The sequence below is a fragment of the Oculina patagonica genome, chromosome 4 (genome assembly GCF_052425735.1).
Source record: "Oculina patagonica isolate OP01 chromosome 4, crgOcupat, whole genome shotgun sequence".
Classification (NCBI taxonomy): Eukaryota; Metazoa; Cnidaria; class Anthozoa; order Scleractinia; family Oculinidae; genus Oculina; species Oculina patagonica.
In genome coordinates this window covers 35,329,054-35,340,327 of record NC_135761.1, presented here as the reverse complement: position 1 = coordinate 35,340,327, position 11,274 = coordinate 35,329,054, and the positions used below count along the sequence as shown (strand labels likewise).

The 11,274-nt window shown below is 36.8% G+C and overlaps 1 pseudogene across 1 annotated transcript; it reads right to left on the bottom strand.

Annotated features, from left to right (window-relative positions):
* Positions 1 to 7,582: 7,582 nt before the first annotated feature.
* Positions 7,583 to 10,593, bottom strand: LOC144648376 (uncharacterized; annotated as a pseudogene). The gene is made up of 3 exons (XR_013569687.1): positions 10,444 to 10,593; positions 9,448 to 9,542; positions 7,583 to 9,212 (listed from the first exon to the last, which is right to left on the bottom strand). The product of XR_013569687.1 is annotated as an uncharacterized LOC144648376 (transcript).
* Positions 10,594 to 11,274: the final 681 nt, after the last annotated feature.

Here is an 11,274-nt window from a genome sequence, read left to right as displayed (position 1 = left end):
GGAAATGTAAAACAGGAGTTGGTAACACGTGATGTGCTGTGTGGCATGAGCCAATACATCCAGGATGTTTTCATGCTGCAAAATTGTTCGTGAAAAAAAGTGAAATTGATTGTATGTTTGAAGTGCTTTGTGTTTTTTGTGTTTTTTTTTTTTTGGGGGGGGGGGGGGGGGGGGATGCAGGTAACAATTTCACATCCATGTCAGGATGAGTTGAAGAGCACAAGCGTAGAAGACAATTTCTGGTGTTATAGGAAGCAGAATTGGATTGATGATTGTTTATTGAAAAGGAATTAAATGTCAAGTTGCACAATTTATCGATTTCATGCATTACTAAGTTTACATCAGTTTTTGAATTAAGGAAAAGGTTGATGTGAAAATTGTTCGAGTTACTTTTAAGAGATATATTCTAACGAAATAAAAATGTAATTAAAAAAACTGGCCCTTTTCAAAATGGTGCTTTAGAAATAGTGACACACTAGGGATTGCCAGGATTTTGAACATGTCTGGAAAGTGCATGTGTTAACACCAAATATCATGATCCCCCACAGGGGGGATCATGATATTTTGCCCATGTGCTTTTTTACTTCTTTGAATGACTTGGTTTCGTGTTGTTTGTTAGCAAACCTCAACAGTCGGGACTCTTTAAAGTGTGGTAACAGACGGCGGTTTCGGATGGGTTACGGCAGACGGCAGAAACGAAACAACTGAACTGTTTACTATCGTATTTCTTTTAGTTATTTTTAAGTTTCCCTTTGAGGAGTTTTTGTTATAACTGATACACTGTGGTATCCTGTTTGAGGTCGTACATTAAAAAGATATGTAACGTTTCTGTATTAGTAAGGTTCGCTGTCATCAATGGTTGTGCCCAGTTTTGTCTGCATTAACGTTTCTCTGTGCCTTAGGCAACAATGGCTTCTTGCCATTCTTGTAGCAAGTAACAGTATACTTATTGCGGCGTTTAACGATACAATGCAAATAAAATAAATAATGTACTTTGGGCATCGCCCACTTTTTTTTTGAATCTTGACAGCCACAAAAAATTCTGCTCTGCTGCCTTGGTGTTTGCTTCTGGGAGTTCCTCTTTAAACTTTGCCGGGTTGTACTTTTCTTTGCAAAGTTTGTCTTTATGATTCCTCATGTGTAGAACATCAATGATCTTTGTTATTGTCATCCATGCTCTATCCCACAGAGAGGGCCACAGCAGCAGACTTCTGGCAGCTTTTAAGCCATCTAAATGGCACATGTTGTCGTAAGCCAAGACAACTTTGTTCCAATTAAGTGGATTAATGGCTTTTAAAATTGTGAAAAGCCATGGGTAACACTATAACAAAAACTTGAGATGGGCTTTCTGACCTACAAAAAAACAAATATATTGCATTTTTCTAAAACAGTTATTATTCAGGCCCAAGGACCATAATCAGTATTATTATTTCATTGCAAGCTGTTTCTTTTCAGAATCAAATTTAACAACTGTAAAATCTGTGAAATTTAATTTAACAACTCTAAATGTGTGGGTTTTCTTAGTTATTAACTTTTTTAATTAAAGTCAAAGAAGTTGTGGCTGTGGTTCCTTATGCTTGAAAAAAAAAAAGATTTGTATAATACCATTTTCCCTATCTGAAATTATTCCAACAAAATATTGAGCAATGTATTTGCACAAATGAACAAGATATTGAAAGCGAAAAGTATATAGATAACATCTGCAAATGCCTGATAGAGCTAGTGAATAATGATATAAGACTTCTAAAAATAACTCACTTGACAAGGGCATTCCACTTATCTTATTATCTTATCTTATCTCAGTTATTCCGCCACCTCTGACGATGAAGAGGTGGTCCCTTGACCACTTCTTTAGCCTCTGCTTTCCACCATTTCTTTGTTGCAGGTTGTTGGCTCAGGGTCAAGGCAATCTTCAAGCACACTGTTGTTTGTTGACCACCTTGGCGACTTCGTGAAGCTCTGTCCAAAACTCTGAATATCTGGACTTCAGCTGTACGCATAGAATGTTTGGTACAATCTCTGCCATCTCTCCGACATTCTTCATGCAGTTTAGTGTGTTCGCACCGCACTGCACTAGATTGCACAATACGTTTTGGACTTGTCTTTTGTGCTGGGACAAGGGCGTCTGCATGTTGGCTCGCTTGAGCAGATGGTACAGCCTGCTTATTGCAGGGCAACAACACAGCAGCTGGTTTAGACTAATAATAAGTGTACTAATAGGGCTCTGATACTATGATTTCTTGCAACAAAGAAAGATCACAGAATGTGGTTTCCTTCTTGTAGGTGGTTTCCTTCTTGTAATAAATTACAGTATTTGACAACCATCCAGAGTGCCTTGTTACTTTAACAAATCACATAAAAGCCTTTTACTGTTAAGCATTCTTTGCCAATAGTAAAACTGGCTAGTTTTCGAGCTTCCCAATTGTTCAGGCTGGATCAAGGCCATGAGGGAAGTTCTTTTTGGGCAAACAAAAAAGTCACCTTTCATAGCTTGTTACATACCACTGGTATAACTGGGGAAGTATGTCAATATCATTCAGTATTGCAATCAAAGTTTGGTGGTCTACCGGTACGCGATTTTCTTGGACCATTGCTTTGAGATGAATTAAAATATCTGGTAGCATGAAAGAGAAGAGAAAACAGTGTTTGAGACTATGTATTGCAATTGCAAGAAAATATGTACAGTTCTGATACTCTTCGAAGTCTAAAAATATTAGAAAAGCTATGATAACTGCAACGGAGAAACTTGGTCGTGAATTTCAAATTCTGAAGTTTGTAAATGTGACTGCTATGGTCATCAAAATCCGACAGGCAAAGCAAAAATTTGACAATGTATTCCTTTATTCTCCTGAGTTAGTGGAGCAATACAAGAGAAGCAGACTTAAATTCATGCATTGCCTAGCTTAATCAATTCCTCTGCCTTCTTCAAAACTCCCTTTCAATTTGGTACAGAGCTCTAAGATCTCTGAATATATAATCCTTTTTTCAACATTCACCTTTGATGCATCTTCAAAGATTCTTTCTTGGCGACAGAACTTTTCAAGTTGGCATTGGATCGCTCTAAGTTGCTCAAAGCTTATGGCATCATCTCACTGGACCCCTTTCTCACCATTTAGAGCTTTGAGCTGCAATATACCTGCTGCAAGTGCTGGCTTTGGTTTTGTGATACATTGTCATAACTAACAAATTGTTGGACCAATTCTGCATTCTCGGAGAAACCAATAATACTGGAGTTCAGAAACCAACATCTTGCAAGTTTTGTCCTTGTGTACAAAAACTTTGTTCTGGGTTGGAGATATGTCCAGAAAAGCATGCAGTTAAAAACATTGTGAAGGTTTGCAAAAACTGCAAGATAATATAACACAAATGTCAAGGAGGGCCCTAGGCGATACTGGGAATTGTAAAAATTTTACGTCAATTTCATAGCCAATCAGAAGTAAAATCAAAACAAATTGTTTAATTTGCTCACGCACATTTCCCTTTTGCTTTGAGTTTTGATGGCTGACTGGATTGTTTGTTTCCTTTGTAATTAGCCAAAATATCCAGTTTTACTACTCTTAATTAAAAACCGCTTTAAACCAAAGTGATTGACTATATATGGCTGTTATGCTATAATGTGGTAAGAATTCTTCCTGGTATCTTTGAATTTATTACCTGTGTGTGTTGCCGATGCATTACCACTGAACAACTCTAACACCTTCGTGAATTCATGGGTGTCAAGAAGGCCCTTGTTTCCTCTGCACAGATTTACTTGGGAAAGCCAATTTGTCAACTTGTCATAGAGACTCGGAACTTTATAGTCACTTTGTGACATCACCCCCCCCCCCAGTTTCTCGAAAGTTTGGTTGCTGAGGAGCCATTGTTTACATGGGACATCATTGTCTGTCAGTTTTTCACGCACATTTCGTATGATGTCTGTAAGGTACTTGTATACTGTAGATTTGCAGCTCCTATGACATTAAAATTTTTGCAATGAACTTAAATTAATTTTTACGTGACTTTCCCTGTTTGATAAACATCCCCGTAGCAGTGGTTAGCCATTTCAACACTTGGAGTTCTTCATTATTGCCAAGGAATTCTGAAGGTGGCACCAGGAATGTTTTGGTTGCAACAAAAACTGCGTGGTCTTCTTTTTGATGTAGTAAAGACTGTAGTATGTCTATTGACAATATCTGCTGCTAAGTTTTATTTCTTCTGTTCGGTATATCATGCTTTTGATAGGCATGTTTGTTGGATTTCATTAAATCTCTCCCTTGGCAGCTTGTAAAATGGGGCGTCGCTTCTTTGCAAGTTTTCCTGAAGGTTTTTGTAGAGTAATGCAGTGTGCAAGGTTTTTCGCTTAATTTTTATTCGCCTCCTAGTTTGTCTTCCTCTTTTTTTTGCACCCCGGCTGAATCTTTTTTGGTCTTGTCTGTTGCGTTCCTACAATAAAAAAAATCCAAGTCCCCTGACAGCAAATAAATTGTCTCTTCTGTGGAACAAAAAACTCGCATGCAGAATGAGTGCAACAAGTAACAAGAAGTGACCTTTGCTGTAAGAAAGGACTTTTTATTGTCCTCTATTTCAGTATAATATGTCGATTTGCATTACCCAATATTATGCAAAAATTCACTTACTGCGTCTAAGAGCCCAGATGTGACCCTCCATGGGAAAACATGGCTTATCAACAAAAGCGTTTTTTGGGGGGTTTGAGGTCACGTAGAAACCCTTTGGAAACCCGTTGGAAACCCTTTTGAAGCCCGTTGGAAACCCTTTGAAGCCCTTTGGAAACCCTTTGCAAACCCGGTTTGGGGGGGGGGGGGGTTGAAACCCTTTGGAAACCCGGTTTCGCTAATTTACAATGTTTGATAAGACATGTTTTCGTATGGAGGGTCACAGATATGCCTGCATCTCTTCCATGAAGTCATATGTGACCTTGCACGGGAAAACGTACTTTAATGATAATTCGTTAAACGGGCAAAAACTAACGACTTTTCCTAACGCTCTAACGACTTTTCTAACGAGTTGAACGCTCAAGCAAAAATATCTAACGACTTGCGAGAACATTCTAACGAAGTGCCTAACGACTTTTTAAAACGACTCTAACGAGCGAACTAACGAATTGGCTAAACAACTAAAACGTTCAAACTATCAACTGGTTTACTAAACTAAGACGTTTGATCAAAACATCCACCTTGTGAACTTATTTTAAAAGATGAAAATTTTTGCCAAGTAAAGCTTTAAATCATAACTCATTTCGCGCCGAGATCGAGAAGGCATTACGACCGAAACATGTGCTTTGAGCAAAAAGTTGGACGAGAAATGATACACACCTAGTCTAAGAACTAGTCTAGCTTATTAGAAGGACGCCAAAACATTTCCAAATGATAAAATCTTTATTACTTACCGAAAGTTCCAAGTTCATAATGGTATAAAACAGTGCGTTCGCAAAACATTCACGGAAAGATCTCGCTGACATCGAAAGCAGAATTCGCTGCAGATGTAAAATAACTGTCGCATATTTTCGACTCTTCGACCACATCAGATTAAAGACGAGCATTGCGAGGAAGTTTCTTAAGTGTTTTCCTTCTTAACTTTAAGAAGAAACCGAGTTGGAGTTAGCTCGGTCCCGCCGAATCACAAACATAACCTGCGATCAGGCAATCTTCGGACAAAACATGAAGCACATGTGTAATGTCACGCGTACGACTTGTTTGTGTTATGACGCTTTAGGACGCAAATATTAAACCTTAAAGTTGAATCTGTCATTTAGTTTTCTTTAGAAAAACACAGTTAGATGTGTATGAAAGAATCTAAATCGCATACTTGCGTGCGGCGTTGTGTTACATTTATTTACGATGGAGTTTATTCGAAAGGTTTCAAATTACTTTTGACATATGCAAATTTTGCCAACTTTTAGACTCTTTTGGCTGCGCCGCTTTAAAAAAGCTAAATTTGTATAACTCCTCTAAAGCTGTAATTATAATTGACGCCATTATCTGTGTTATAAATGATGACAAGTTTCATTCAAGAAAAATTTAGGTTTTAAGAATTTTATGCCAAATTCACAAAAAAATAAAACAAGCTAGACGCGATGGCGCGACACAAGTCTGTCTTTCAATTTAATATTCACGGAAGGCTTTACGGCTCCGATGTTTTTCATGTGGAATGTTTCGTTTGCCGACTACAGAATTTTCACAAGTCAAAGTTAAGAACCGGTTTTATTTACGGAAACTGTTGTCTGAATTCCCGACGTTTCGGCAACCCTGCCTTCTTCATGGGGACAAAATTATTTCTTGTTTGCTTGCTTGCCTTCGTGTTCGCATTTCTCCTAAACACAAGTCGAAGACACTGATTCGTTTGAGGTGCGTTTATAAAACAATTGGACTAACATAATGATTTAAATGATAACAGAGCGATAATCTAACAAGTATTACTTCCTTTAGCGTTCAAAACTACTTGGAAGGTATTTCTAAATGATTTTTCCAAAGTTTCAAACGACTTGAACGGAGATTCTAACAATTTTTACTAACGATATGAACGACTTTTCTTGATACATCTAACGACGTGCATGATCTTTTTTAACGATTTTTCTAACGCTTCTAACGACAAAGAAAATTTTTCTAACGACCATTCTAACGCTTCTAACGATTTTTTTAGTCGCTCTAACGGTAATCTAACGACTAACAAACGATTTAAGTCGTTTAACGAAAAAGCGTTAAAGTACGTTTTCCCGTGCAAGGTCACATATACATCGCTATCATTGAATGGAAGGTTGAAAATCTTTGAACCGAGAATGTACTGATCGGGTTGTAACACGACAAATACGGCACTTATGAAAAAACTGTTATCTATAATAGTAATAAAGAGTAGTATAAAAGGGTTAAGCACTGCTGTAAGTCAATTCAAGCCATGTTATGCAAACATATCTGGTTTTACCACAGAGAGTATATAAAATACACAATGAAGAAACAGATCTGAATACTTGCTACCCAAGGATGGGGCTCATAATTGTTGGGAAATTGTTAAGAGCTTCTTGAAATGGCTGACCATTCTGCATGTAGTTATGAATTGAAATCACATCCTCTGAAGGTACAGCCGGTTAAATTTGATTACCTGCAAATTGATAAATAATAAACTGGAGTAAATAAAAATTATTAAAATTAATGGTCTCAAAAAAGTGTACTTTTTAGGCAACTATTGCTGCTTCTTTATGATAGCATCAATATCATTGTCATTATCACTACTTTTAAGGTGTTTGCCCTTAAAAAGAACTGATTACAGATTTTTAAATATTCTGTGTGGTACGGATGTGCAAATATACAGCTTATTTACCTAAAACCTTAATTTATAAGACATTTATTACTGATACTGCAATAATTCCATGCAAAGAATCTAAAATAATATGTGCATGTACACCCGTGTTAAAAAAATAAAGCATACACACCTCTGTGTATTGGTGTCATATATAATTCTATCTGCCTTGATGGGTAACGCCAGTTTGATTTTTGTTCCCCTTTGTTTCAGATTATGATAATGAACATAAGACAATGAAAAATAAAAATTAAACTGGTTTGAAACATTTTAAACCAAATGTAAAATTTACATCACTTAATAATTGTGCAGTTTCAGAAAATGTCCATCCTCACTCCATGGAAGATCACTGGAAATTCAGAGGGGGTGGGGGTTCTCAACAGCCAAAATTTGAAAATATAAGAATGGAGCTTAACAGGAATTTCTGGTTTTGGGGGAGATGCAAACTAAAATAAACTTCCATGGTAGTAATATGTATATTTTCTGGTAATACATTCACAATTAAATTAGGTTCTTTATTGAAGATCATCCAAATGCATGGCTTCCACAGTTGCTAATACAGCAGTAGGAACTTCAGCTTCTTGTGAATTATTACACTCAGCTTCTAGTTCTGGTGAAGTGTTTTCTAGCTGTGAAAGAGACAAGTTGTCAACAATCATGTCAAATAAGTCATCATCTTGAATGAACTCCTTCCATTCAACAAGGATCTCCTCGTCAAAATCATATTTCTTGTCGTCTTCAGTCGAATCTAATACTGGAATGTCAGAATTAATATCCTTCAAAACATCACTGACAACTGAAAGTATCTCCAGTGCATGTCTCTTATCCCAAATCTCCACACATCTGAAGATATCAGACAAAGTGAAAATTGTGGCCAAGTTATCCAAAACTTGGCCAATTTGATGTCTGGAGAATCCTTACAAAAACTGTAAGTTTGTTAATGTCTTCACTTCGCCATGAGCAGTTGTGTTCAACAGTTTTAAAATAATGGACCTGCAATAAAGTGTTAGGCGACCATCCACGGCTTTTCTTTGATCTGCATGAACAATCCTCCTTTCAACTGATGCTGGCTCTGATGATCCAGCTTCGGTCATAGGAAAGACTGCAACGGTTTTACAGTCAGACAAACCACATTTGCATTTTAAGGCACAGTTATCGCAGCAAAGATGTGGAACTTCATGCTCCTGAATACTGATATTGAAGTGCTTAAGCAACTCCTTTCTTCTACATTTCTTAGTGTGAATGTACTGCTTCATGTGGCCATGGTACAAAATGTACACATTACTATGAACATCATCCCTGCCTGCCCTTCCAGTTTCCTGAATATATGACTCCACATTTTTTGCAGGCCCATAATGAATTACTCTGTGTACTCACTTACAGTCTTCTCCCATTCCAAATGCAATGGTTGCTATCAACAATCGGATAGTTCCAGTCATTGACTGGAAGGAGAGAAGAATTTTTTCTTTGTTTGCTGAAGGAGTACGTGAGTGAAGCATTTCAACAAGTAGGTTTGTCTGATCATCACTCTCGGTTTCATGAAAAATTTTCTCCCAAGCATCCCTTTAATCGATGAGTAGATGAGGCTGCATTGCTTTATGGTTTGGCAAAAAACGATTGTTCTTTCGCAAGATGTCCTCTTCGATCTGAGTTCATCAACCAGCCACTCGAAATATAACTTGTGTTCATCGACTCTCTGCATGCACTTCGCGATGTACGTTATATTTGGCTTGTTTGGACTTTCTTGGATTTCAAATGGTTTCTCCATGAGTAAAATGTTTAAAATTGTTTCCTTTGTCAGCTTTGTTGCCGTTGCAGTCAAATCAATCATTTTAGCATTTGGCGCTAATGATCTCAGCTCATGAAGGCGGCCATAACACTCACGGAAAGCGGCTATTTTATTGTCCTCTGATGTCCCCCTGTAAAATTGCATCTGGAAATTGCATTTTCCATCTTCTAAATTTCAAATTTTATGCATTCTCTGGGAAAGAATGCCCCAGACCCACCTAGGTAAAGAGGCCTCGCATGGGGCCTTTGTTATCAGCTTTAGGTATTTGGTAGTAACGTCTTACCGGCCTTAAGTGACATTGATATCAATTAATCCTTCCTACTAATAAGTTGTCTAACAACTGCTGGATATAAATTAAATCATACCTTTTTTTCTTTGGCCTTTTTGGCCTTGGCCGGGGATTGGGCAAACGTGTTTCTTGTGACCTCCCCCCCACACCGTAAACATTTAAGATCCTCATCTATGAAAGAAGTGAGAATGATAATCATTGTGGAGAGGGAGGGGTTAGAGGGCTTTAGAACCCCCACCCTCCCTAATTTTTTAACAGTAATTTGAAGAAAAAATAAAATAAAGGAAAAATTACTGAAAGTTAATAATTTTTGTACGCTGTATTATTGATTTAGTTTGTAAAATGACTTGTAAATACAGATAATTATTTTCTTTAAGGTTCTTTGTTATAATAAAAAATAAAAAATTTCATCAAGTCAGTTGACTTTGCTTCTGCTTTTGCATCCATTTTAAGTTGAATGACAGAGACAGGTCTATGAGATCCTTGAGTTCGTAAGGAATTGAATTCCCAGTCTGTTACAAATCCTGTAGACAGATTTAAAAGAAACCAAAGCCAAAAAAATTCAAATTTGAAATAATTTAAAATTTACTGTTTTATTCACATTTGCAGAAAACTCTTGCGCTTTTTTGGTGATAACATTTCAAATGATGGCCTTCAATAATTTTAAGAATAGCTCAGATTAACCAATAATCATTTCTGTACTTTATGGTAATTAGACAGTCACTATATCCAGGTACCCTAGACCTTGGTTGTTTTGCCACATCAACAGTTACGAACCCAACAATAAACTATTTGGTCGCTTGTACATACCAGCAGTAGTCATTCCACTTTTATTCATGGCATGCCTTAGCTCTTCCTTCAACTCCCTTAGCTTGGCGTCAGTAATGCTCTTGTACTTCAGTACGCAAACTGGAGGGGCATAGGGCTTGTAGTTCCTAAGTTCATCACTAACCATGAACAGTAGCAAATGTGAAGCAGCGTGCCTTTTCTTTGAAGTGATGTTTTTGACTTAAACTTCAATTCCCTTCTTCAATTTTGCAATATCAGCTGGAATATTGCACCTTTCATTTACTGGGCCATCAATTCTATTCACTATGCCATCAATGTCAGTTCTAATCCTCTTGTTCATCTCCAACAGCTGGAAATAGCCCTCCATGTCCCAGGCCAATGCAAACAGTGACTCTTCAGATACCTTCAAAGCCTTTCTCTTGGCCTCATACATCTCATTGGCCTAGACATGACCTGCATCCGGAAATGCTCTATCTTCAATCATACTTCTCAGCTGCTTCTGGAGATCAGTTTTGATGGAAGCATGAGACCTTCTTTGTTTTACTCCAATCCACCGAACAAATTCTAAGTACTTGATGTATGCATCATGTCTCTGTTGCAGCTCGCCATCTCCCTAGTCAATGTCACCTGACCACTTATTTCTCATTATAAGTTTGTTCATGAATCAGAAACAACGATCAAAACTGCATTGTATATAAAATGTTTTTTAGAAAATTAAGTATTTTTAACCATATCAAAAAATTGAAACAGTAACATCAATAAATAACATCATAATTTTGTTCATGAAACAGTAACAAACAAACAAATTAATATACAATATATGTTAAAATATTTTTGATAAAAAATTAAGTTAGATGATAAACTAACTTTTTTAGACCAATTTCTTTATCAAATGATTTCCATATAAAATCATAATACTTATTATTTGTTCATAAAACAATAACAACAGGCAAAATAACAAAGTATAAAAGATATGTTAAAATATTTTTGATAGAAAATCAGCAATTCTAAAAAATATGGTTCAACTTTGTCGTTGGAAACAGTATTAAACAATGGTCAGAATAATAAAATGTATTGGATGGATTGCAGTGCAACAGTTTTTGCAGCTTTCTGT